At 43.7% G+C, this 5,613-nt stretch overlaps 1 long non-coding RNA gene across 1 annotated transcript; it reads left to right on the top strand.

The window, feature by feature from the left end:
• Positions 1 to 1,674: 1,674 nt before the first annotated feature.
• Positions 1,675 to 2,771, top strand: LOC124654082. The gene is made up of 2 exons (XR_006988198.1): positions 1,675 to 1,741; positions 2,471 to 2,771. It is a non-coding gene; the product is annotated as an uncharacterized LOC124654082 (long non-coding RNA).
• The last annotated feature ends 2,842 nt before the right edge of the window (positions 2,772 to 5,613 follow it).

Below are 5,613 nucleotides of genomic sequence, written 5' to 3'. Positions count from 1 at the left end.
GACCGACCCCGTAATCGAAACCAGCAAAAATCGAAGCGGGGGCCATTTTTACGGGCCTGCTAGACGGTCGGGTAGAGCCCAAACCTGTATTCCGACGGTTATTATACGGGTTTGGCCTTTTTAAGGGATCTGTTAGACATGCTCTTACCAACTTGAGATCCTTACTAACTTGGGTTTCTATTGTCGTGCAGACGGTTTTGGGTTTTGGGGACGTTTGTCTGAATATAATGAATGGAGCATTCAGTTTTAACTCCTAAGAAAGGACATTCTATGCTACTCCGGCAGATCCAATTGTTCCTGATGGCCCTCCATTTTTGATACCAGACCGACGTCAGACACTCCATGTAAGCTGTTGCGCTTACTCCAAACAAGTACTGATTCCAATAATTGTAACAACATATATTAATTGAACTTCTTCACTGAGTTACACCTGGGTGAGATCATTATTTTATTGGTTGCATAATTTGTTGAGACTACATGATCATGGGTTTAACTAGTTCTGTTCTTCCTGCTTAGGATGACCATGTGTTTGTGAGGGCGGACAAGTTTATAAGCTGTTGACTATGCCAGGGAACACCGGCGATCTCCCAGCTTTTCTTCCAAACGTTGCAGCATGATTATAGACTACACTTTCTGGTGTGGTGTTTATCTGCTAGTTCCAAGTTGATTCGCTACCATTTGGTTCGAACTGGTAGGATTGCTCAGTAAATCATTATGTGTTTGGACCATTTGCGATGTTGTAATATTTTGAATGTCTTACACCAGACCAGACTGGCGGCGCATCTAAGAATTTGTTAAGTGTTATGAGCGAACACAAGTGTTGAGAAGATAAAGTAGAAGACCGATCCAATTTGACTGGCTGGGTGACCTTTGAATTGTTCATTTCGCTCAATACACCATACTACAAAACCAGTCAAGACAACAAAGGCCCCAGTTCCTAACCATAGGTCAGGTTTCAAAGGCTTTAGGAATGTCCATGCTGTTTTCTTTCTCCGGTCCAGGACTGGAACCAACATGCGCACCCCTGACTCTGTATAAGGAAGAGTGAAGTCCGCATATAAAGAACGGTTAACCAAGATTGTTACATCACCTATCACCGCATCAAATTCCTGCCAGGAACAGATATAAAGTCAGTTGATAAAGTTTTCAGTAGAGGCTACTTTAGAATTTTTATGCAATACAAATATTACAAGTTTTACAGTGATTGACATTTTTAATAACCATCCATCCACCTTGATCTAACGGTGAAAAAAAGACGGAACCAAACTTACGAAACCATAAATATGGGACCGGAACCAAAATCATGTGGGACCGGAACCTCTAAATATTTTACATAAATTATTAGAAACAAGCGTCCTTTTGAGCGGCCAATGGACCCGATGAGTCTGCACGAATCTTGAAGTCAATCGTTCTCCTCTCTTCCTCACTCATTTTCACTGCCGTCTGCTCGTCTCCCCTCTTGCTCTCACTGATTCTCTCTCGCTGTCATCGCTCTTTCGTCCAAGAGATCACGACGGTTATCTGTTTGCCTCGGCGATCCCCCGCATGGATGTCGGGATGGAAGTTTGGAGCCGGCCTCCGGCGCTAGGCGAGGGAGGAGGAGGGGCGGCGGGGAAGGGAGGCTGGCCGCCGGCAGGAGCGCCGACGGGGGAGGAGGAGAATCCTTAATACTATCACTGCAGATCAAGCTCGGTGTCCTCTCGGTAGTGTACTTCGAGAGAATCAAGGCCGTCTTCCCCTAGTGAGCATCCTCTCTGCCTTATCTCTGTTTCGATTTAATCTTCAAACCCAATCATTCAAGAGCAGAATTGGAGTTATGTGATGGATTCTTATTTATCACAATTGAAGATTTGAACCGTGCGTAGGTTAGTGCGGACTCCGTCATCAGAGTGAGCTTCGTATTCCCATATCTGAACACGTGAAAAAGAAATTTGACGGAAACAAGACAAAGTTCAGAGAACACACAATATAATAATTGTTGAATGATTCTTCAGGGGTATCAGAAATCGCAGTAGATGATGGAGTATGTTCATGGGGACCGTCGATGGCAGAGTATTAGACAGTTCTCAGTTACAAAGTTCAAACATTTACCAGTGTCGGATAGAAAGCGAACAGAAAACTCTTCCCAAGTTAAGTACTTCCTCAGGTTTCCTAAAAGATGTAATTTTGAACATTGGCAGTCATCAAAATAGCTAGTGTGTGTATTGTTTGGTCAATTTACTGCCTACTAGAATCCTAGCCTTGTTATTCAAACCAAACTAAAACCAAACCAAGAAGCTAATATCTCTCCTAATCTTTTAGTTTTCAAAGGAACAAAATTTCCCGTTTTAGCAACAGGTCTCATGTTGCATAAACTTGTACATAGTTGATTTACATCCAGCATAAAACCAAGAAACTACCAACTAAGAAACTACAAAGTGCAAAGTATAGTTGATTTATAATCTTAATACCTTTCTATGCTTTTGGCTAGGATACGTTCAAACCATACGACGATTCGTGGAACGGTATTGTTGGCGGTTTGGGCTACCTCGATGTTGGCCAGAAGGGCTTCGATGAAGATAGGTCATCGCCGTGAACGAATACACATGTGTCTTTGCCCGTGTCAGAACAAAATGTTTGCTTTGTGACATTTGCTCTTGTATTATTCATGTTTTCTGGTGATTTGCAAGTGCTGGTATGCATCTATAAGATGCCTATCTTGTAACACGACCAAGTACTGAAGCAAAGAAAATCAGGCTTCTTGTATGAGTAGAACCATCAGGTTTCATTGACGAGTAGATCCATGAGGCTTCTTGCATGACAAAAATTCCTTTGCCAGACAGGATTTGAACAAGAGCAAGCATAACACAGCTAGCTACTACTCTGACTAGATTGCATACTCATCAAGACTCACAGCCCCAGATTTTGCACCTAACAAGGTAGCTTTTGAGGATATACTATTTCTCTGATCTTTCTAATCCTCTTACATGGCTTGGTCCAGGATGCTTCTATCTAAAAGAAGGTCCTGTAACATGGTATTTCCACGATGTTGGGAACCGATATTTGTTCTGACAACCTGAAAGTTATGTTATCACATAGTATTACAAGTCCTGTTCATTTGGCTTGTTCTCGAACCTGGATGATCTGTTCGTGTTTTAATTGCTGAAACCAAATGTCACAAGTAGGAGAACAACACCGCAAATGCCAAAGTTATATTCACAAGCTGTACATTAATTTCATTTGTACAATATCAAGACCCACCTTAAATAGGGGAAGAAAAATTCATAAGAAAAAAATGAAGAAAACATCATTATCCACAGCTACTTGAGTTGAGATCCTGAGTGTCATCTTGCTTAATGAAACAACATCTAGTGAGTGGCACACAATGCACAGAACATTCATGGGTGATGCACGGTAGATGCTGTCAGAAAATTGTCACTGTCGGCGACTTCGAGCTTAGTAATGAGATCAAGTGGACCAACCAAATTTGGTGCCACCGTGCCATGATGTGAGTACTGCATATAATGGAGAGCCCTCATTCATCAGTACAGTTGACTACCTGCATAAGATAATTTTGATATTAGAAAAACTGGCGTGGATCCACCTTGTACCAGATGACGAGCCGCCAAGTTGTAGGAATCAACCAACGCCATGCGCATGCGCCACAGTAGCGTACTACTGCGGGCTGACATGACCATCGAATCCAAACTGACTCTGCAAAAACAGCAACAAGCAGGTCAGACTACTGGCATGAACAGTACGGTTTCAGGTGCGGAGCTGAGGCAGCATCCGAGCACACCTCACGACCGCCGGCTGCTGCTGAAATCTGGAAAACGAGTCCCTGCGGCCCTCCATCGCTGGCCTGTTCGACATATAAGAAGAAAATCTTCATTGCAATATATCTAAAGTAGAAAACACGCATAGTCATAAGCATATTAGTCTAAGATCTAGGATCCAACTATTAAAATCTGTGTGAGCAAGAACACGCTCCAGAAAATTTATTTCTTTTATAACGCACCAAAAACTCTGAGTATTAAAAATCTGAGACATAATAGCACGACGATCTCACTTGAAATGCTAACCCATATCTAAGACATAATAGCTCGGTGATCAATAATAGCTCCGAGTATTAAAAAACTGAGACACAATAGCTCGACGATCACACTTCAAATGTTTGGTTTGGCATTGGATGGTATATGTTTGTTACCTCAGCATCTAGGGACTGACATACCAGCTGCTAAATTGTATAAGTAGGACAAAGGATACTATTATGGGGTAGCTTATGCCGCACATGCTAAACAGTCTAAGTATACTACTTCATAATAGTAAATGAACTACTCGAGGAAGCTGAAATCATATTTTCCAAAGGTTACACATATTGCGGTCATATTTTGCAAAGGTTATACATATTGCGGTCATATTTTACAAAGGTTTTTTTGTAGGAGTACTTGCCATTGCTAATGTCAAGTTTTTTTTACAAAATGATTGTAGTCGGGTTCTCTCCTGTATATCTATTACTCTTCCAATTATCAAACTATGATTAATTACAGTTGATACTATCTGATGCATCATGGTTTTCCTTTTGACAGGGAAGAGAATAGAAGGTACCGTATCAGGTCACAAATCATAATCTGGAATTTTGGAAGATTACATTTGCCATACATCTGAACTGCAAATCTGCTGTATGTCTAGTCTTCGCAGCTGACCCATTTCATGCCAGTGCCAATATATTTAGTGCCCAAGGCCATTGTAGGGTGCATACTGCAGCAACTAACATATTTTTCGCTGGTGTGCAGGTTAATGATATATTTGAAACTGAATGTGATATTTCAGAGCAGTATGATTTTGGAAGACCATGACCAAGCAGGTGCATACAGTGATACAGATGCATTTGTGATTCGTGATCTAGAAATACAGCTCTATTCTACTTCTTTTGACAGGGGTACACTTTGATTAGGCACTAGGAGATAGAAATTTGAAACACTGAATTTGACTCACCTGTGTTGCAGACACGAGACTGACGGACATGCAAAAACACTGAATTTGACTCTAACAAAGTTCACACACTATACTGACCTTCAGTGTTGAGGCGACGGTGTCCAATCCCACAGGCAAGGATGGCGTTGGCCGCCCACTCCGATGCCACTATAGAGCCTGGAGGTCCGATCCCGCCATCGAGGAGAGCGGGGGTGTTACACCAGACTGGGCCATGGAGAAGAAAAATTCGGATTGGGATCTTGCAGATGAAGAACCAACTCGGAGTTTACTGACGAGAACAGAGCCGACCGAAGGAGGCGACGTCGACGAGGAGGCAGAGACGCGTCCGGCGTGATGGCGTGATCTCGGGCGGCGCTCGTCAGCTGGGGGTATGGGGTAGGAGCTGGATGCTCCCGACGATCCCAGCGACGGAGGGAATGGGTCCATGACTCTGCCGGCGATCCCCGTGACGGAGGGGAGGGAGCTGCGACAGAGAGGACGGGGACGTGACTCTCCACGTGATCCCGGAGACGGAGGAAGGGGCGGCGGCTGCGACAGGGAGGATGGGACCGTGATCTCCAGCGATCCTTGCGACGTGGGGAGGGGCAGCGGCGGCGATGGCGGCGTCATCGGGCGCTGGTGTGAAGAAGGCCTCGA

The sequence above is a fragment of the Lolium rigidum genome, chromosome 5 (assembly GCF_022539505.1).
Source record: "Lolium rigidum isolate FL_2022 chromosome 5, APGP_CSIRO_Lrig_0.1, whole genome shotgun sequence".
Taxonomy (NCBI): domain Eukaryota; kingdom Viridiplantae; phylum Streptophyta; class Magnoliopsida; order Poales; family Poaceae; genus Lolium; species Lolium rigidum.
This window is presented reverse-complemented; position numbering and strand designations above follow the sequence as displayed.